The sequence below is a fragment of the Erithacus rubecula genome, assembly GCF_903797595.1.
Source record: "Erithacus rubecula genome assembly, chromosome: 11".
NCBI lineage: Eukaryota > Metazoa > Chordata > Aves > Passeriformes > Muscicapidae > Erithacus > Erithacus rubecula.
In genome coordinates, this window is record NC_136663.1 from 16,227,176 (window position 1) to 16,249,168 (window position 21,993).

The window sequence follows — 21,993 nt, forward strand, 5'->3', positions numbered from 1 at the left end:
GGCACAGGGCTATTGCAGCCCTCCATGGCCTGTGCTGCCTGCTGCTCAAGGAGGAGTAAAGAGGGATAGTTCTTGCCCCAGACAGCCAACCTTTATAATTTTAAGGGGTTTTACTTGACTAATGGAGCTGTTCCTACCTTTATTCCTACAAGGTCAAACCATTTGTTTTCATGAGGTATGCTAATGTAATCTATTTTTCCTTCTTCCTCAGTCATCTCTTTTAAAAAAAATTCTTAGATGTTTGGGAAAGTGTTGTTAGATGTATTTTTATGTGACATATTTACACACACAGTCACTGATCTGAATTCAGATACTGCACTACAGCAATAACTGATAGGTTGTAATGTTTATAAACGTTGCTTTGAGATTTAAATTTAAGAGACAAGCATAGGAAATAGATCTTATCACAATACACTGTAACCAAATGGAGTCCCAATAAAGAGGAATAAAGAAAACAAATTTTATATCTGGGCATTTGCATTCTCCCAGATGCTGGGGACCATCTGCCAGGATGTTTTAGCTCTAAAGTAAGCTGCAGTTTATAACACCTATAAACCCAGTGATGCTCCTCTGCCCACGCCTTGCAAGGGAAGGATACACACGGTAGTAACTTGGGGTGAAGATTTTCTGGGAAGGACTTTGGTGGGAGAGGAGGTTTGTTTCTCCAGAGCATTCATATTTTGGATGCAACAAGGCTGCAAACTGTGGTTATTGTTGTGAAGAGATCCATTCATGTGTGACATGTATTCATGTGCAGTCCACATGTACCAATTCCAACCTTATTGTTCCATGCTTATCATATCAAAAGGATGTACAGATTTCCTAGAATTCAAGATTTTACTGGAAAAAGGGGATGATATTTCTTGAAATATTGAGAAGTTTTATCTAGTTTTGGGTTTTTTCTGAATCCCAGGGATTCTGCACAAAGATGAGAATTACTAGAGGCTTGAGTGCTTAGTTGTGTGCATTATTTCCATTGGATTGGGAGCACATTCAAAACTGGAGAACTGGACATTCACATGGTCCAAGAATTGAAAAGTACAACTAGCACTGGGTTATTTTTTTCCCCTCTGAGTTATGCTGACAGCAGCCATTGCATTAAGGCTGAAAAGTTTATTTACTATATAAAGGCCATATTTTCCCTTCTTATACCAGCTTTCCTTGGCTTTCATTGCTTGGCAGTATCCCCTTAACCACTAACACCCAGAGGCGTGGAATTAAACTGGGATGAGAAATGAACATGCAGAAGAATATTGCAGATTTAAGTGGCTATGGTTCTGAGAAAACCAGTGGAAAATATGTTTACTCCAAGCATCTGCAGCACCTAATTGAAGCAGTGATATTTTCTGCAAGAACACAGGGAATAGTTTTCTGCTTTCTCTTTGGCTTTGAATTTCACTTTGAATTGATGTGACATAATCCATGGAATTATTTTCTCACAGCTGCAATGGAAACTTTCTGCCAATAGACAAGGATGTGTTAATGGGGGTGGAAAAGCTTACATTCAGTTCATCTGTGGTGCTTTCTGGAGTCTTTGTTGAGGAACTGTTGCTTCTTCCTAATTTATTGAAGCCCAGTACACAGTAAACACTATTATTTTTTGACTATTAATGTTGCTATAAATTTGAATGGTAGGAAAGGGTGGCAGACTGTGATCAAAAGGGAGGTGATCTACAGCTGTGTGTGAAATAATTGCTGATACTAAAAGTGACAGAGACTGAAACCCATATTAGTGTGCCCATAAAGGATGATGTAGTGCTCCTGAGCCTGCAGTATTGGCATTGCCAAATGAACTCCCATGAATCTAATTTAGGAGAACATAAAAGAACCTGTATCACCTTTAGGGATCTGCAAGTGCTGCTGGTTGGTACTTTGTTGTTGATTCACATTGCTTTTCTCAGGCAGCTCTAATTGGAGTCCCCCACCAGTGGACTTGCCAGGAGTGGAGGGAGGGCAGCCCTGCCAGGATGGGCACCAGCCACTGGTGTCAGCAGTGATTCCTGGAAGAGGGAAGGCTCCTGGCATGGTGGGGTCCCCCTGGGAGAGGCTGTGGAGTGTGGAAGGCTGTCAGAGCACTGCACACCCTCCCTGAGCACACCTCCCTGGCACTGTGCAGCTACTGGTCGTGTTTAAATTCAGATACGCCCTGCTCAGCAGTTTCAGCTCACCATGGTCTGCCAGTGGTCTTGGGGTCCTCCAGTGCCATTCCAGAATAAAGAAAAGGCACTGTGTGTGTGTTTGACAGGAACACATGGGCAGCAATGTGCTCTTCTCTGTATTCTGCTTTTCTGAGGCAGTGGGGTTCTGCAACAACCATCTGCTCTAAAAGCTACAGATTCAAGCATCCAAATCTTTTAGACTGTATGAATCTGCATTTGTGTTGGTCACTAATCTCCCAGGTACACATCACAAAAGGCAAGTAAGCATTAGGGAGCTTCTCTGTGACACCCTGTGCCACCATGTGCCTCTCTGTGCCACTCTGTGCCCCTCTCTGTGCCACCCTGGTGTTCTGCAGGTGTCTCACAGCCTGTCACTCAATTCCATCCTGTCCCTTCCCTTGGACTTGCCCGTGGTCACCAGCAGGCCAAGCCTGGACAGCTGCCCATGGGCCACCAGTGACTGCCCCACCATGTGCCAAAGAAGGGATAATGGGCTCCACATCTCACTCATCTCTCCAGCCCTCTGTTTCCTTGCCTTTTATCACATATGCTGAAACAGGAGCTGTTTCAAAAATGTAATTTCTTTTTTTTTTTTTTTCCAAAATACAGATGAACATTTCTCAGAGACCTTTGAAGATGTAAATTCAACCAGATATGTTTTAAACTTCTTTGTAATCAGCATCAGAGCCCTCGTGTGAGCCATATGGAGCAGCAGAGGGACAAACTGGAGCTGAGGAGGTGGGACAGGGTGGGTGACATACCAAACAGCCTCGGTAGTGCAGGTAAGGCCAAATGGAGAGACTGTAGGGCACATGGTAATGGCCAGCACAACAGAGCATGAGAGTGCCATCAGGGTGGCTGGAAAAAATAGGTTTTCTCATTTAACCAACTGTGTTATTTTTCAGTCATGTTTTGGAGATTAACAATGAACAGAAGAGGCTACTGGTGCAAGTGCTTCAGAGCCAGGGAGTTCATCCTGCAAAAGGGTTATTGACAGCCCTGACTGGAAACAGCAGGACAGTGTTTGGGCTGTACAAGCAATGGCCTTGGAGCAGAGGTAGTTTTGTGGATGTGTCTGTGGGGAGAAGGGCCAGAGCAGAAATGGCCCCAGCTGCTGCAGACAGTGTAGTGCCAGGCAGTGCCTGGCTTTCACCAACCCCTGCAGAGCAGCAGAAGGGTAATTAATGCCCTCTCATTATGGGCACCACTGTCCAAACATCTCTGGGAACAGCTGAAAGGGAGGCTAATGTCCCTTCCTGGACAAAGCTCAGCTCCCTTGGCCAGCTACCAGCCTGGCTGGTGGGCATGATTTTGGCTGTGAGTTCCATGCCCAGGGGGATGTGGTTTGGTTGCTCCAGCAAAGGCTCACAGCCCTTCCCACAGCAGGAGGAGCTTTGGGGTCTGCTCAGTCTGGCAGAGCTGTGATGGCAGGACTGGGCTGGGGCTGGCTCCCCTCCTTCTCCCTCCCTGCCAGTGTCACTCCAGAGCATTTTGTGGTGGGGTGGCTTTTGGCCAAATGAGAGCAGACTGTGACCCACTGAGCGGCCAAGTGGGTACCAGAGCCCCAGCTGCTCTGAGGGTGCAGCCCAAGCAGGGTGGGAGCAGGACCTCTGCTCATCTGAACACTCATTCTCTCACTTCCCACAAATTAGAGCAGGCTGTAGTCCAGGGTTAGTCCATATGGCTGCTAAAGGCACTGGCAGCAGCACAGAGCTGAGCTGAGCTCGGTGGGTCTGCACTGGAGTGCACAGTGCTGGGGAAGAGCTGGGGAGCCTGACAAACACAAAGCCAGGGTGAAAAGGAAGTTCAGACTTTACCTCCAGCTTCCCATGCACTCAAAGCTGACTTGGATTCCCTTCTCCATCTTAAAAGCTCCTCTAGCTCTGCCTGACTCAGAGTGCAGAAAGAGCCTTGATTTTACCACTCTGTTCCACCTCTCAGCCCTGTTGGATTTTTTCCTCAGCAAGAATATTCTGAGTGCAGGCTGCTGGGCTGAGAAGGGCAGAGCTCTTGCCAGTTCTCCAGTATACCTGTGGGACCTGTGCTCACCACAAGGTTGGATGCAGGGAAGCTCCTACTGGGTCACAGCTCTTTTGGGGACAGGCTGCCCTTTGACAGCTCCACAAATACCCAAAAACTGACAGGAATTTCTCAAAATGGATTTTTGCTGTTGCAAGTATTGTCAACCTTCACTGATACCTTTTGCCTGGGCTGTGAAGGAAGTGCACAGTGTTGGGCACTAAAATAGAAAATATTTATTTAAAGAAGTCAAATGTTCTAATTTCTTCTCTCTTCTGGTAACTGTAAATTAATGGCAGTTCAGCTCTCTGCTGAAATAAGTGGAGTGGGATTGTGGGAGAGCTCTTTTTAGACAGAAATATAAATATACAGCACTTTAATTGTCACCCACTCATTTGCTTTTTAATGTGAACAAGGCTTCAGCAGGCTCCAAAGAGCATTGATACCCACTCTCACTCTGCCCTGCAGCAGCCCCAGCTGGGGACCTCCAGCTTGTCCACAGGCAGGTTTGTAACCATCTACAGGATCACTGCTCAAGGAGTCAAACAGCTCCTCCTGTGTCTGTGACTGTAGCCTGGAAAAAAGGGCTCCACACTTGCAAAAGTGGCAAATTAGCAAAGGAAATATAGGAGCCCCCTGCTCATTTCCCAGCAGATATCACTGGGTTCTAACAACCTCCCCATCTCCTGCACAGCAGCCACCATCACATGCTGTAATGGAAAGTGGCCAGGCTTTGGGTTCTTTCATCTCCAAATCCATGGTTGGCTGGTTTTGGAAGGGGATACAGATTTACTTTGAGTTTTTTGCAATTTACTGTCATCTTTCCTTCACCTTTGTATTTGAGTGTAATCCCCATCCTCAGCCATGTGCAGAGAGCAGCATCCTGGAGCTGTGATTGCACTGGGGACACACCATAATGCAGAATAATAAATCCATGCTAATGGACTCCATGCATTCAGTCAGGATCAGACCTGCCATCCTCCTTCCCAATGAAATTACTGCTGGCCTGCTCAGGCTGCATTCCCAAGTGTGTGCTGAGGTTTGCAATCAATTTGAGCAAGACTCAGTTTTGATTCAAGTTGTCCTTTGAGTTATCCAACAATGAGAGGCAAAGCCAGGACAACAAAGCACACGTGAATCTGCAGGGCTCTCTTTAATTTTCAGTTTATCTGCAGTTAAAGGGAGTAAACACAGCCATGCTGAAGATGCATAAATACAGCTTGGAGAGCCATTGAAATCCAGGTCAAGGTCTCAGCTCTGCCTGGGGATTTCATTACAGGACTCGAGGAGACTGTGCTGCCCCAGGGGCCAGGAGGAGGACACTTGTGAGCAGTGTAATGAAAGCAGGTAAGCTTCTGCATAATCAACAGCAGCTCCACTGCAGGCTGCTAAACAGGTCACACAGGCCATGGCTGGGCTGGAATTGCTCAATTACTACTGAACCTGGCTGGTCAGTCCTGGCAAAAGCCTTTGGCTCTCCAGTGCCTTCAGTCTTCATCTGTGCTCCAAGGAGCACTTCCAGCATTTGCTAGCAGTAACCAAACTGCCTTCCAGGTGCTTGGAGAAGGGATAGAGCTGTCAACCTGACAGTTGGTAACAAAATACATAATTTGGGAGTGGGGGGAGGACTTGCATTGACACACGTTCATTTGATTTGCAATCCAAGTATATGAGGGCTGCAGAACACGAATCTATTCCATATTTGAGACCCAGTCTGTGTTTGTGTTTTAAGTTAGCCTTCCAAGCAAAACATATGAAAGGAGAACATTTAAACAGGAAGGGTTCATGGAATTTTTTTTTTTCCCTCATAAATTTCTGTAGGTCTTGTTGCTGCTAATTACTGGAGATCTCAGCACAAGAGCTTTTCTTTCTAGCAAACCAGCTTCTCATGTTTCCTGCCCTTCAGTTAATCAGTTATAATCCCCTCTCTGTTTGTTTATTTAACTTCCACAAAGCTAATTGGCTGTTTGTGACATGTCTCCCCGAGGCTGGGAGAGCAGATTTGCCTGTGGCACCCACAGCTCTGGCAGTGCCCAGCACCCAGCCTGTCTGGGGGGCTTGGTGCCCCCAGTGCTCTGTTGGACCCCTGAGCCAGAGTAGGAGATGCCTCTTCCCAAAATCTCTCTCTAGTTGTCTTTAGAGGTTCTTTTGACCATGTGTTTTTTGCTTTCACTGTGCAAGAGTAACTAAGCAGTGCTGATTTTAATGAGCTTTTTCCTTTTCATGCTTTAAAATGGGTCCCTAAACCACATCAGACTCTGGCCCCTTATATATTTGTGTGATGCCACATGGCTACAGACTCAAAGGATATTGCCAGTGGAGAAATCTTCCTGCCTAAAGGAAAATCCTGGAAGGATGGTGTCTATAAGGTGCCTTAGTCATGCTCAAGTATGCACATTATCACTACAAAAGAGGCTTGTTTTTATGGCACCTGTGCTGCTGGGATTGTGATTCAGCACGGCAGGAACAGGCTGTAGTGCAAAGACCCCTCAGAAGGTCTCACAACAGCTTTTGGTATGACAAAACTACCCTTTAACCTCAAGCCATGAGGTAGGTGGCACTCTGTTTCCAAAATGTCTTGAGGTATTATGCACAGTCCTATGAAAATGCAAAATGGGGCTGCTGTATTACCTCCTGTAGTTCAAGAGGTTTGGAGAAATTGCTTCATCATTTGCTACCAAAAAAGCACTTCCCTGAAGCTGTGGCTGCCACATCTTCTTTTGCAGCAGGCTCTTTATTTTTGTGCTTATAACATTGCAGTTTATTTCCGTGGCAACGACTATAATGTGATCATTTGCATCCATAATAACTTCACTGTTACTAGAAAAGGTAAAACTGTGATGATCTTTCTGAAAAAGTGATCTGGGTCCAACTGAAATTGAAAAATATATATATATAAATATAAAAAAGGCTAAAAATTTATTTTATTTCTAGGGCATTAAATCATGGCATATTGAGCTGAGCACATGACTTTTCTTGTCTCACTGCTGTAGTGAGGGGAGAGCCTGTGCAAGCAGGCTGGAGAGCTCAGACTGCAGATGAGGGAACACAAACACTCTCATTTGTGTTTTACTTAAGCTCTGACAACGTTGTTCTCTGTTTTCCCTTCCTTGAGGACTGCAATCACTCATGTGCTGTTTCCTTCACTCTGCTAAGTGATGCACAAATTGTTCCAGGCTGGTCTGTGACATCCCTCCCGTGTGTTTGCACGTGGATAATGAGGATGCTGCCCTGCTGATCAGGAAATGAGCAGCTGCCTGCATCCAGCCTCAGAGGAGGTGGGATGGCTATGGCCCCAAACCAGGCCTTGCCCCAGCACTGTTCAGTGGTTTGGCACATGGTTTATCTTTCACCTGTGTCCCAAGTCTCAGTGCTGCCCTTCACTGAGAAGCTTAGGGTGAAACATGGACATTTCTGGGATGAGCACATTGACAAAATAAGGCCAAAATGCATTTCTCTTGGTTCAGATCCAAAACCAGCCACAGGGTGTCTTTCCTAGTTCTGTCTCCTGTGGGTTTTGCTTGCTTAAAATTTGTTTAGAACACAACAATTTTTAAAATTTTTCTTGCACGTACACTCATGTTTAAATAAAAGAGAATCTTGCTTTTATGATGAGACACACCAACTGTCTTGATTCAAACAATTCTCTGTTTAGATGAGTTGATTAAATCTATTTCAGTTAAAGACCTAGCAGAACTCAGGCTACTGGTAATACAAAGTGAGCTAAGAAATATACTCTTTATATGCTTTGAGCAACCTGGTCTAGTGAAAAGTGTCCCTGCCCAGGGCAGGGAGTCTTAGATGGTCTTTAGGGTCCCTTCCAACCCAGGCCACTCTGGGGTGGAAGGGACCATAATTCTAGGCTCTCCTGAAAAGCTTTCTTCCATATATTGGAAGGAATAAAGCTGACACTAATAAAACACACCAGGCTATCAGAGTCCTCTGTTTGGCTGCTGTTGAAATGCCAGGTAATACAGTTTTCCATGAATTACTGACTGTATACCATGTTGAGAAGTTAAACTTCTCTGAGAAAGGTAAGGTCTATGTGAGCTATTTGAGCCCACACATGGTCATGAGCACTTTATCCTGGTTTGAAGCAGCTTGGTGAGCAAGTAACTCTTCTTTGTTGTGTGTGATGTGGGTTGAGATAGAATTACAAAACTAATCCTCCTTGCCTGCTGTTTTGTCTCGTCATGTTTTCATAGGCCAAGAAGAACAAAAACCCCACATCCAGTAATGAGCTGTGGGCTTGCCTCAGCCCTGTGTTCCCTTGGCAAAAGGGGTGAGAGGGCTCTTGAGTGCTCCTAGGACATCCTGATGCACATGGCAGCTGGCCTGGGTCTGCCTCCTCTTCTGTGTGTTGCTCCTGCCCGTGGTGCTCACCTACACCAGAACATGGATTTGGCAGGTAAAGCTTGTGGCTATGTATAGATAATCTGCAATCTGGTAATTAATGCATTAATTAGAATACAGTTCTGAAGGATTGTCTCTCTTTCAAATGTCCTGCTTTTCCTGTTGCATGATATTGCAGCTTCTTAGCAGCTCTTGGAGTCACCACATGAGATGTGCTCCTTGTTGCTGTGTATATTTTTTTGCTTCACATTCAGAGTATTATCAGTACTGATTCTCAAGAAGGTTGGTTTGTTGTTTCTAGAGAGAGACATGCAGACTGAGCCACTTTTCATTTAATATTAACTGGAACTCACTGGAATATTATCACCTGCATGGCAACCAGGAGCCCATCTGTGCCTAACATCACATCACTAGTTAAAGTGAGAGAATGTGCTTTTGACAGGAGGAATACACACTGTGAAATCCTTACCAGGTCTGAATGAGAGCTGGGGGGGGGGGAAAGCCACCCTCTCTGTCACACCAGGTGCAGGTCACATCCCATTTCAGCTGTGAGCAATGGACAGCAGTGATTCACCCCTCAGCTAGTCCCACAAAGTCCACTCCTTATTCCCAGGGACAAATGGGAGGGATTTTTTATAGACAAGTGTTATTGTTGGTCAGCCCTTTCTAGGTCAGTTTAAACCCCTCCTGGATGACTCCCAGCTTTGTGCAAGCTGGCAGATCCACTGGAGTGGTGATTTGGGGGGACATGCTGGACAAGCCACACTGACAGGACTGGGAACTGGCCACAGAACTGCATCTAAGCCAAATACCAAAACCCAGGAGTGCTGAACTCTACCCTCTGAGGAATAAAGAAGAGTGACAAATGATTGTCACTCAGGTAAGAGGAAGCCTGGTCATCTGATGCTCTTTTGCTGAGATGATGTCAGTGCAAGCTCCCTGTTTGGGGTTTTGCTCCCCTGAATGTAATAGTGCCCCTCTGCTCACAAGAAATCAGCACAGTGTTAATTTCACTGTGTCTTAATTATTCCTGTTCTGTTTTTTACATATATGGCTGCTTTACTGATTCAGTACAATATTTTCCATTAGCAGTTCTATGTAGTACATCAAAAATAAACACACAGCAACGTGCATAAGATTAAACTACTAAACTCACTCAAAGTATACAGTTCATAAATTATAAGTGCTTATGCTCATACTTTATTATTGATTGCTGAGTTGATACAAGAAGAACTTGCCCTTAGGAAACAAAACTCATGGTTCCTTAAGCTTTTCTTTGTCAGGAAGCCAAAAAGACAACATTAAATGTCACCATTTGTTCTTGTCAAATGTAGTTTATTCAATTAGATCTTTTATAACTCTGCTGAGTTATACAAAGGAGGTTAATATTTTTTATTGTTTTTCTTCATGCTGTGCCTCTAATACACACAGAGATAAGTTAGCCTAGTAAAATATACAATGTAATTTGGTAATGTGTTTATTGGATTCCAGTAAAAGACTATGAGGAATTATCCAAGATTTTTGCTTCTTCAACTGAAATTTTCTTTCTTCTCTCTCTTTCTTTTTTTTTTTCCTTTTCCTTTTGTTTGTTTTTCATTGTTTGGGGAGGCGGGCTATAATCTTGCAAATTTTTATTTCCTGAAAATACTTCAAAAAAGAATTTCCTAGATGCAGATTTGGGGATTTACCCCCCTGAGTTAAGAAAGAAAGAATCAGATTTGGGTTTTTTTTCTTTTTTTCCCCCTGAGTTGAGAAAGTAAGAAAGACTTCCTGAAGAGCAAGGTCTTTAAATACACTCATGTTTTCAAATTTTCTTCTGTGGTTGTGAAACATATCTGACATCTTGCAGAATGATAAATACAAGAGGAGCCTAAGTTTACAGTAAGTAAGTAAGCCTAAGTTTACAGTTTAAAACTGTCTTATAGAGGGTTCAGATCAGTTCTGGTTTTATGGATATGGTTTAAACCAGCTAAACCATATTCCTTTTTCCTTGTGGGGTTAGTTTTCTGCCGAACTGGTGGCTGGAGCTCTGCTCAACCCCAGAGGTCAGGTAAATATCACCACTGATGTAAGGAAGAGAGGTGGGAGCATGCAGCCAGTGCAAGGAGAGGAGAGGACCACAGTGACTTCAATTTTAGGTTCACTTACCCAGGGACAGACTTGCAGCCAAGCAGCTGGGTAAAGCTCTGGGCACACTCACAAGTTCTGCTGAACGGGGACAGTGCTACCATGCCTTGGCACAGAAGATAAGGAGAATAAGGCTGGTCAGCAGACTTGGGGCTCAGAACCACATGTGTGGCCCATGGCTGCTTCTTAAAAGTAGCTGTGAGCACTTTCACTGTGTGAATCTACAGGAGATGACTGATTTCTTGAAAGAACCAACACCCTTCCTGGAAAAATTGCAACAGTTCAGAAAAGGTGAAAGTTGAGCACTGCCACCCTCTTCCTCTTGTGTAATTTGATTAGCTCATCCTCTGAGGCAGCAGGAGCTGCCATCCCCACCGTGCCAGGTTAGGTGTTTTTCTAAGTCTTGTGTTGTATTGGGAACTGCTATCATGTTTGAACTCAACTGAGGACATGAAACCAGCTGCAGTTTGGCAAGCCACGCAGGCTGGAGCCTAATTTTTGTTCCCTGTTAATTTACCTGCCTGTGGCTTTTTGTGCTGCCCAGGACACAATCACAGCTTGCTCTGGAGATGCTAAGCATGTTTTCCTGGAGCTGGACTGGTGCTGGCTGATGGGCAGCAGCAGCAGTGCCACCTGGCTGGTCACTGCTGCCCACAGCAGGCACAGCTGCTGGGACAGACAGGGACAGACCCCAGGGTCAAGGCTTCCCTTGGCTCCTGCACCCCTGACTCTGAGAGGAGCACTGGGGCTCTTCACAGCAGCTGCAGCTTTGGCTGCCCTGGCTGGAAGGGAACTGGTGGGGCTGACAGGAGCCCTTCCATCAGCTCCCAGGCCCAGCAAGGAGCAGAAGGGCTGGAAATGAAGGTGTGCTGTGCACACGCCTGTGGAGCAGCCTCTGGGAGGGACGCTGCAAACTGATGACTAAGAGTGGCCTGGAAGCTAAATCCTGTGTAACTGAGGGTGTAGATCCATGAAACTTAATCCCATTTAAATGCAAGCTGCTTCCAACAGAGGCCTCCTCACATCCCACATGTGCATTCCCACCCTCTCCCTTCTCCTGCCTCTGGGTGACCCCAAGCTGAAGGTGACTCAGACCATGTTGTTCCCCCAGTCCAAAGCAGATGACGTTCACTGTAGGCTCAGTTTGTGTCAGACCATAACTATGCATGCAGGAATCTGACCTAGGAGGCTCCATCTGCCAGGGCTGCAGGAGAAATGCTGCTCTGTTTGGTAGCCTTCACTTAGACTGGATTGTGAATAAAGAAACTGGACTGCACATAAGTGAATAATGCTCAGGGCTGAACTGGATCCAGCAGCTCAGGAGGCTGAAAATCAGAAAACCATTGAGAGCTCCTCTTAGCTCCTTCAGGTAGGAAGCACACATAACCTGGAGCCTTCACCAAGCTCCAGGAAGCAGGACTGCAAAACAAGGACCCTTCTTTTGGAAATACCACTTGGAAGAAACCAGCCAAGGATGGTTGGATGGGGCTTGCTGATACATTTATACAGGTGAAGAGTCTGGAGGCAGGAAGGAGCTCTGGTTTCCAGATAAATGCCCTCTCTCACATTCACTTTATTACTGAGCACAGCTCACTTCCATTTCCTTTATTGTTCCTTGCTCCTGTTTCAGGACAGGGATGGGAAAGGTTTTGGAGAGGGGCTGGGGCTCAGTGCTCACACCATGCTGGGAGGGAACACAACCCAAAATAAACATTATTTCACCACTGCTCTCCTTATGCATTCATTCTAAACACATTTTCCATTCCAGGTGTAAACACTTCCCAGGTTTATCACCTCTGGTTTCTGGAAATGGACATTCACTTTGGGAAACAAGTGGAAGAGCAGCATTCTGCCAGGGTAAGTTCCCAGTTTCCAGCAATCTGTTGCACAGGGCCTTGATTCCAGAGCACAAGATTGCTTCTCTGTGGTGGGAAGCCTGTGGTGATTGCTTCTTCCACTCTTCTCTGATGAGTGTGCTTGCAGAGTGGTAACAAAGGATGATACCAAACTTCTGGGAGGAGCAGCAGATCAGGGAAATTTTGGGAAGACATAGGTGGGAACTGAAAGTGAGAGACAGGAGACTTCTATGATGCAAAAAACAAACCAAAACAAAAAATAAAACCCAAACCTAAAGCAACCAAAAAAACCCTGCAAAATGTCAGAGGACATAAAAGTATGGATAGAAGCCAAACCCCCATGGGAGCTGTTTTTGCAGCTCTCCTCCCCTGTGCTGCCCACTCTGTTCTCGCAGTTCTGTGCTGGGTGCTGCTGCTCTGCTGTCCCTGCAGAGCTGCTGTGAGTCCCAGTGCTGCAGGGATGCTCTGTGACACACCAAACACTGCCCCTGCATTTCCACAGAGCCCTGCCCAGCACCAGGCACCCACACCAAGCCAACACGGATGTGTGGGGCATCAGAGGGCCTTGCCCATGCCAGGATGCTGTGGGTGAAACCCAGAGAGGCTTGGGGCTCTCCCAGTGCCCAGGGAACACACCTGCCCATGAAACCTGCAGGCTCCTCAGTCAGCTCAGGATGTGCAGCCTGCCCTGCCCCTGCCCACAGGGCACAGCTCCATCCCAGGCTGCAAACAGGGCAATTACCAGCCTCCAGGGAACCTGCCACTGGCACAGACCACACAACCTGGCACACCTGGGGAGAGCTGAACAGGTACTGAGCAGTGCTGGGCTCCAGACTTAGCCATTATCACACTAAAAAATACATTACTTTAGGTGGCTTTACATAGTAATGTCCTGCATGTCCTGACCATTGCTAAAGTCTTTAGTGAGTTCCTTCTCCAGTAAACTCTGATCTTTTTTTATTATTATTTTTAATTCTGTACCATTCCAGAAATGTCACCTTATTTCCTGCTGTCATACAAAGTGCCTGAGGCTGTGATTGAAAAATCTTATGAAAAGATTCATATTCTGTTTCTAATCAGATGTTTCTGTCTTTAGAGTACCTGCTAGTTTCTTTTTGCCTCCATGACATTTCTATTTTGATCTAACCTCTTCTTTCCCTCCCCCTGTTGCAGTGCTTCGGTGTCCATGGCCCATTTCTCCTTCACAAGTTGTTAATGTGAAAAAATTACAGTGCCCCATACCTGGGCAGGTCAGCTTCAAGCACCCTGAATCACAGCTTCAGCCCATGTTTACAGTGGATAACAATGAAAAGTGTTTTTAAAAGTGAGGATAATGGTGTATTTGCACTGTAAGATAAACCTTAGATGTAAAAATCATTATTTATTTAACAGGCACATCAAAGGATACAACTGGAGAAGGGAATTTCAAAGTTTCCCAGAATAATCAGATTTCTGCTATTATGTGAGGGGTTTTTTTCTCCTGACTCGATAATAATGACTAGTAAAAGTGCAGTTCTCAGAAATCATTTAAAGCATTACGAGATTGAAGGAAAAAAAAAAAAATTGTTTCCTTAGAAGCTAGAAATCTAAGAAACCTAGTAAGCAACAGGACTGCACAGCTAATGAGAAAAGGTCTGACTTGGAGCAGACTGCAGCACTTCCGAAACCTGAGAAAGATTTTCTCCTAGGAAGGAGGAGAAGTACCACTGGGAAAGCTGATTGCTTAATTTCCTACAGTAGTTTCCTTAATGAAATGCATATTTAAATAAGCAGGAGCTCAGCAGTGGAAGTATCCTATAGCACCATTGTGCATTGTGCTCCACAGTACAGAGGCAGCACTGAGGGCAGCCCTGTCCCCAGCATTGCATATTCTAGGTAGAGAGTGGCAGAGAAAAGACATCCTTTGTGGATGTCCCCTTACAGATCTGTCTGAAGGAGTCTCTAAAGCCTCTGATGACTGACTGTGGAACAAGGCCCCAGTTGATGAAGGAGCCGAATGCCTTGGCAGAAGAATGAGCTCCTCAGTTTAAATTCAGCCTGGTTTCCGCTTTCTTAGTCCTTCCCGTGGCTCACAGAGAAATCCCTCACGATTTTTTAACCCTTTGCTCTGCTGGCTGAGCCCTGGGAAGATGTGTGTCCCCCTGGCTCTCTTTGCTGGTGCTGGCAGGGGCTGTCACCAGGCAGGGCTCGAGGGACAGCTGGGTCCCCATGAGCAGAAGGCAGGAACCAAGGGGAAAAGGCACCCAGCAGTGAGGGAAGGCTCACACAAGAGGTACTTTTTGCCATTTTCCTCACAGTCCTTTCAAGTACTATCAAATACAAAGGTATATTTTCCTTTGTCATCAATACTGAATTTAAAAAAAAAAAAAAAATCTGTTTCAAGTGGCTCAAAGTATATGACTGAAAGCTTTTCAGAGATAATAATCTGCAGGTGTGTTCCAGCCCTGGACAGTGATGGATCTGCTGCAGAGAGTTCTTCCAAAAAAGAAAGGGGCTCCTTCTTGTGGGATGTGCAACACAGCAGGAATGAAAAGCTTGAACGAATATTTATCGATGTGCAGGTGACAAAGATAGTGTCAGTTTAATTTTAAAATCAATACAGGCATTGTAATGATTTCTAATAGCAGGAAGCAAGATACTTACATCCCATTAGGGCTGGTGAAGTCAGGACAGGGAACATAAGTGGGAGATTAGTTCAGGACAGGAGAAAAAGGCCAGTTTCAGCATATAGATCCCAGATGGATTTTTAATGTGTCAGGAGGAGTAAAAAGAAGGCTTATCCTCAATGCAGTACAGTACTTTTGAGAGAATAATTCTAACAACAATAGCTTATAGAGCTGTCATAAGGAATTTTTTTTCTGAGCCAGCTCCAAGAAACACGGTCTGGACTAAAAAAAAAAAAAGCCCTCCAATAACATGTGTGATAAATACAATACTTTCTTGAACCTAGAAAGAGAAGTAGAAAGGCTGGAAAGAGCAATATTGTGCATGACTTTTGTGGTATTTTTGTGGAAAACTGACTAACAAGCACATGATGTGCAGCTTGGTAGAGTGGGGGAAAGTGCTGGGACAGAAACCTGAGTTTTCTGAGAAATTATTCTCACTGACATTAAAACAAACTCAGTTACACATTTGTAGGAGAAAAGCTCAACTGCCAGATTTCTAAGAGGTAGCCATGATCAAGCCATGAAAAGCAAAGAAGCATGGCAAAGGTTTTTAAAAATGCCAACACACTGAAGAAAGTCTATATGGAATATGTTGGCTCCAACTGCAATATTGAAACAGCTGTTGAATTTCAGGCTGAAAAAGCATAAAATATTGAGAGCTGGCAACACAAGCTCCAATTCTGAAATACTTGTGTGAGAAGCAGAAGAGAAACTCATTAGGCAGCTGAAAATGTCACAGAACTAATTGTTTCATTTTGCTAGCTACCCTCTGTTTCATGCACATCAAAAACCACTCATAAATATGAGGAATATTCAATTTTTTAGGAGCAGTAGTAGACTCTGTGACATCTGAGCATCTCCATGCTCCAAATTCTTGCTGTCTGGCACCACAGTAAAGAAATGTCACTGTTCCCATTCTACAGACAGGGAGATGGAGGAAAGCAAATTAAGTGATTTCCTAAAGGTTGCACTGAGAGTTTGTACACAGGTTGGGGACTGAACCCAAGTCCCCAAAGAACTAGCTAAATCTTTGGCCACTGGAGGGTTTGTTGTTTTTTCCTGAGTTGCAAAACAGGTCATTGTTAATAATCCAGAATTGTTATTCTTTTCTCCTTTGACAGATTTAAGGGTTTTCAGTGCCACCTCCTCGTTCTCTCATATTTTACATAGAGCATGCTCTGCATATTTGGTTGAAAGCCAAGCGTGCCTCAGTTCCCCATCTGCTCTTTTTATGTTGCAACTTCTCTCCCATCCCACCTCTGCATTGTCTCTTCCAAGTGCATCTCTAATCTCAAGCAGTGTTCACAAACCCAGATAGCAGTGTCACAGGGGTGACTGCAACAGCAGGGCCCTGCTGGTGTCCACAGTGCATCCGTGGAAACTCCAGCAGCCCTGGGAACACATCCCTGGCTGTCTGAGATTATTTTCAAGAACCTTCACTGAGCATTCACCAGGAATAGGGAGACAGCTGTTAACACTCCAGAAATACCAAGTGAAGGTTTGAATGCCAATCCAGAAAAGGAGTTGAAAATATAGTAGATGATTTATCAAGGGCATATTGGAGAAGTGTGAATAGAGATGGTGCAGTCATGATGTATCTTAAAGTGCCTGATATTCGAATTACTGCTCAGAGATTTCCAGTCAGACAGCAAAATCCATGATAATTGCTAGAGTTGCTATGTTAAATGGGCACCAAAAGGCAAAATGTGAAGAGCCTGAGGACAAGGAGATTTGTTAAGGACAATGGAATTTGGCTGATTTGGTTTTGTTTGTGAATTTTTTTTTTGCTTGGTATTGACTTTTTGTGTTTGGATTTTTATTTTTTTTTTAATTTTGATTTTGGATTTTTTTAGACATTCCAACAGAGATTTTTATACAAAATTAAGAAGATAATGGCATGTATCATCACCCCACTTGCTAGCAGTGGCAGTTCTCCCACTCTCTAGATCCAGAAAGGATGGAGCAGTGAGTGCAGGGCAGTGAGTGTGGTGGGGACTGAAGGAAGAGTATCTGCTGTTCTTGTTTCTCCCACTTCATCTCTGTTGGTGTCAGAGGCAGCTGGGAGGCAGCCAGTCATACCAAGGGAATAACAACCCAAATAGCAGGAATTGGAAATAAAATGTAAGAGAGGCTTGGCAAGAGGTTTGTACAAGAGAAGAAATGCTTTAGCCTTAGGTGTGAGGTGTGAGTTGCTGAATGCAGTGTGCTTAGGAAAGATGGATGCAGAATCAAAGGAGCTGCTGGCACTGCTTGAGTGATCTGTGAGCTCTGTTTTGTTTTTGTTGCTTGGAACTGGCTTTTAGCTTCTGCTGCTCTTGTACTGCACTTTTTCAACAGCAGCTTAATACAAGCAGGAGTCAATGCCCTGAGGGAGCTGTGTGTCCCACCTGGGAGCACAGTCCAAGTCCATCTGGGACATGTGTGTGCACAGATGCCACTGTGTGCCCTGTGTGTGCCATGCCAGTGCCCAGAGCTGTGGGGTGTGAGAACAGGAAACTGGAAAATCGAGTCTTGAAGGTATGAGGGTCATTACCAGAGATGTAGTGTACCTTGGATCTGTTTAATAATAGTCTTAGAGTCAGTCCTAATGATCACAAGAGGAGACCAGCAAGGTTCTGTATACCTTGAATGCAGTGCGTGGGTGCTGGGCTCTGACTCTCTGTCTTTGATGCTTGGGTAATTATTTGTTTCTATGCAAACTGGACTCTAAATGCTGCTGAACTGGAATTCAGGTGTCCTGTGTTGCTCTGCAAGTGTGAGCAGACCACTCCTGAGAGGTGAGGGAGATCTGTGGTGTTTGGCTGCCTGACACTGGTTCTACACACCAGTGTGTGAAAGGCTGGGGTCAGACCTGCTGTATTTGACTGAAACACTCAGGCTTAACAAAAATGACAGTTTTGCATCTGAAAGGACAAAATATCCAGTTCTCTGTTCTTGATGACAGTGAACACTCAGTACAAATGATGTAACATTAGATTGCTCAATAGAAAAAGCTTATAAAAACTTGGTATGTGAAGATTTATTGAGAGAAACTATGGCAAGCTACTAGCAACTCTTCTGTGACAGAAATAGCCACCCTAAGAAAGCAAAGCCCAGAGCACCTCTGAGGTCTGTCCAGACATGATAGTGAGAAATGGTTTCTCTAGAAGCACAGGGAATCTGAAGTGCTCTTGGCAGAAATGGATGGATGTGAGATGCTGGTGCTCTGAGCTCTCTCAAAGCTACTTTAGGCCTAATACCCAACCTTTCTCTTACAAGTTACTATAAACAGTGCTTTGATATATGCCATTTATTTAACAAAAATGGTTGTTCAACCTGAACAAATAGCCAGTCACAAGAGGCAGGCACAAAGGCACCAGGTAGAAACACTACTTTTGGTCTAGTGTTTGAAACAAGGGGAATTCTTCAGAAAAGCTGAATTTGCTTTATGCAGCTCTTTGCCATCTGGATTACCTTCCTGGACCTTCCTGATTATATGATTGCCAAATATAGCTTCCTCTAATGCCACAGGGCATGAGAATGATAACATAAGGCCAGGGCAACATAAGGTGTCAGACTCCTGTTGCTTCACACACCATGTGCCTCTTACCCTCCAGGCACAGTTAGAAGAATCCTCTGTGAGGAGACTTACCTGCAGTTATTTGAACCTGGGCAGATGTTTTGCATGGCCTTCCATGACCCCTGAACCACAGAGTGCACCAAATGAACTGTAGATATTGTAGGCACTGTTACTTGAGGGAAGCTCATCCACATTCTACTGCAGAGATACAGCTCTCAATTCACAGGGAGCTCATGAAGATAGAAACCCCAATCTATGTATTTATGATCTTTGAGTAAGTGACTCTGGAGATAAGCTGAAACAAGCCATAATTTCTGGGGTGATTCTTTCTCCTCGAGCACTGACAACTTTCCTGAGTGCTGTCATCCCAAGGGAGGGCACTGGGGCTGCCACATCAATCATTTCTGAAGCATTGTCAAGCCTGATGGGGCAAGAGCCAGCCTGAGCCAAGGATGCTGCTGCCTGTGTGGGAGCTTTCAGACTGAGCAGCTTATCCACTGAGCTCAAATGGTGCAACTGGAAAACAAAGCAGCTAAATCCTAGCTGACAAAAGTGGATGGAGACAAACCAGGACTAGAACAAAACAAAAGCTGCAATATAAAAATATAGACCATCTAAGCCCAGTTTAAAAAAAACAAAAAAGGATTCTTGTGTGGCAAGGGTAGTCCATACAGTGATGGGCACAGAGAAGGCTTGGGAATTTGTGCCTTGATTTATGTCTGCTCTTATGACACTGAAACACAGTGGGGAGGGCAGAGCTATCAATCCAGCACAACAAAAACAGAAAAAGTCATGATTGTTTTTCTTTTAGAAGGAGATGCGGGGGCAGCCTCTGGTTCACTGTGTCCTGTCTTGGTTAAGGGGTAGCTTTAATCTCTGGTCTGCTGGGCTGTGTGTGTTGGAATGAAAAGGTGCTGACCCAGGGAACACCCTGAGAGAGACTTTGGTGCAGAGCTGAGGTTTTCTGAGACTGGTCCATGAGCCCACCAACTTCTATGTGGTTTCAGAATGCAGACAGCATACACAGCTTGGAGACTGGAGCACACCCCCAGAACTGTTATGATAGCTGTGGAAATGACTCTCTGTGCAGCCACAGCAAGATGGATCACTGTGGCAACATCCTCTGCTCAGGAAGGGATACTCCTGGTACTTGGGCACCAGCCAGAGGTTCAGACTTGGGAGGGAATTGCTCCAGCAGAGCTGTTCAGCCCCACACGGTGTTCAGTGTGCCTCATTGCTTCCAGGGGGAACCACTGGCTGCTGCAACTGTGCACCCACCCAACTTCTGGCATGGTGAAAGGTGACCAGCCTGGGACTGGCTCAGCATCTTCCCTGGTTTCCTTTGTGGTGCTGGGATTCATGGGTGGGTCCTGCTGCTGAAGCCTCAGGAAGAGAAGGAGTTTGTGCTGGTGCAGCAGGGAAGGGACTGGCAGGGACAGTCTCATGTGTGACAGGGGCTGGCCCTGGCCATCTGGACAGGGTTTGAGCTGGCACTGCCACCAAAAGGACAGAAATAAATGAAGTGGGTGGGAAATTGTGGAGGATAACCACAGGGCAAGAGCATGGGCTGCATCTGTCCACAACACCCACACACCATGGGAATGGCACTGCTGAGGCCTGGGAAACACTTCAGCATCCTGTGTCCCCTGCTTCCTTTGTTTGTCCCCTGTGGTATCATTCCCTGAGAGCACTGACCTGAGCAGATGTGACAGATTTAAGCTTCAGCCTAGCTGTTTGTACTAAAGAAATGTCTTTTGTGATTAAAGGTGCTCATTCTGGTATTGATAGTTGTAAAAAAATTCTGAACTTACTGTTTCTGTATTTTTGAAGAGTATCTGTCTCCCACAGTGCTGCTGGGTTTTACCTTTTAATTATAAACAAACAAACCAATCCCCAAACAATATTTATGTCATATATTTTTATATAATCACCATGTAGAGTAATATATTAAACCATTCTTATAGACTGACCGATAGTGGGTAGTTGGTCTTTTAGTCCTAAAGCATAGTAGAAACCAAACCTAAAGTTTAGTAGAAACTAAACCTAAAGAATTAGATTTGATGTCATCTTTTTTTTTTTTTTTTTTTTTTTTGTTACATACATACCACTCCTCTGAAGCAGACTGCTCTTGTACCTCAGAAAACTGAGACATTAATTCACAAATTAGTGTGGCATTAGTAAAACAAACTCCACCCTCTTCTGAAAGAATGAGTTCAAATTTTGAACCATTCAGACTACTTCTGCCTTCAGAAAATGAAATGTCACAATCTTCAGAAACTTAAGAAATTGTTAGCTTGAACTCCAGCTCTAAGAATGGGACATGGGAAAGGACCTTTCCCATCATCTCTTAAATTAATTCTCTAAGCTTTGAACCAGTTAATCCTGTCTTTATTGTTGTTGTAGCACAAAGTGACTCAATGGGATGTCTGGAGTGATCCATAGGTGAGAATCTCTCCTCCCAAGCAGAGAGGACTCCTGGAAGAAGCTCATGCTGGAATGCAGAAAGAAGGGAGTGGGCAAACCCAAGACACTGAGGCATCAAGTACACCAGAGGTGGTGAGCAGAAAAATAAATTGGTGAAAATAGAAAAAGAATATGTCTCAATATGCTGGTAGGTGCTTTATACATCTAAAACTTTCATATATATGAAACCTTACCCAGAGTTGAGTTTTTAATTGCCAAGCCCTAGAGACCTAGAGAGGTCACAAAAAAAACACAACAGAAGGCACAGAAGATGAAGATCATTAGCATGATTAGAGTTCAAGTGCAGGCAGGAAAATAAAGAGACCAGAAATGTCTTGCTAAGAAATAACAGCGTTTTCAAAGCAAGACTTGGAAGTATGCTTATTAGTGGAAAGGCAAAACCCCTTTACTTTTAGACAAAGACTGCCTGATGTGCCATCTTACAGATTATTTTAGCAGCACTACCAAAGCAAGATTTCCTGTGTGTCACTTCAGCTTGCAAACCCAGGAGCTGCCTTTGTTTTGGGAAGAGGCAGGCTAAAGTGAGATGCTGAGGCTGGGCTGAGGGCTCAGATCTCAGCCCTGTGACGAGGGAAGCTGGAAGTGCCACGTTTGGGGCAAGCCCTGGTGCACAAGTGCAGCCAGCTTGGCTCATGCACGGCAAGGGACATTTGCATCGTGCCCTGGCTGCTGCTGGGTTTCCTTCCTGCCCGAGTGGCAGTGATTAGAGCCTGCAGCTGCTAATTGCTTCAGAGGGTGGTTGGGACCTTTGGGGAATCACTGCCACAGCT

At 44.9% G+C, this 21,993-nt stretch overlaps 1 long non-coding RNA gene across 1 annotated transcript; it reads left to right on the plus strand.

Moving 5' to 3' along the window:
* Window positions 1–8,536: 8,536 nt before the first annotated feature.
* LOC306806637 lies at window positions 8,537–21,758 on the plus strand. Its single transcript, XR_013775513.1, has 3 exons — window positions 8,537–8,586; window positions 12,427–12,515; window positions 21,143–21,758. It is a non-coding gene; the product is annotated as an uncharacterized lncRNA (long non-coding RNA).
* The last annotated feature ends 235 nt before the right edge of the window (window positions 21,759–21,993 follow it).